The sequence below is a fragment of the Panthera uncia genome, chromosome F1, assembly GCF_023721935.1.
Source record: "Panthera uncia isolate 11264 chromosome F1, Puncia_PCG_1.0, whole genome shotgun sequence".
Classification (NCBI taxonomy): Eukaryota; Metazoa; Chordata; class Mammalia; order Carnivora; family Felidae; genus Panthera; species Panthera uncia.
The window spans coordinates 58,210,704-58,211,284 of NC_064813.1; positions in this window are offsets into that span (position 1 = coordinate 58,210,704).

The window sequence follows — 581 nt, forward strand, 5'->3', positions numbered from 1 at the left end:
TACTTAGCAGGTCACAGGTTACCTTGGGTAACCTCGGGAAGGCCGCTAAGCACTCTAATCCAGCTAGATGGTCGTGCTAGGCACAACCTGTCTCTAGGATGCAGCTACATTCAAAACGCGGTGTTTAGTTAGGGTAAGTCCACCACTGCTCTAATTCCCCAGTGTGTGGGATTTTGTTGAAAGAGCATTTTCTAAGAAGGAAAAGATTTGGACGAAGGCAGGCGATGAGTAAAAAGCTCAGCTCGCGCTACAACCAAAAACTCCTGGCATTTTGGTGACGTGGTGTTGGGGCACGGAAGGTTTCTCTGGGCGCCCTCCCTACACAGGGTGGTGGAAAGAAAAGCTTCCAGAGCAAACCCAGTCGGGCAAAGCCGTAGTAAATCCACCGCCTTTCGAGCCACTCCGGGAGGCCTCCTCAAGGTAGGGTCCTCGGGGAGCTCCAGCCCAACTCCGATCTAACAGACCGCGTTACAAACACCCCACCAGCCCGGGATACAGCTGCTCCCCTGCCCCTCGGCTGCCCCAGACCGTCACCGCCGGCTTCCCACCAGGCTCGGGAGCGCGGCGCCCTCCTCGGCCCC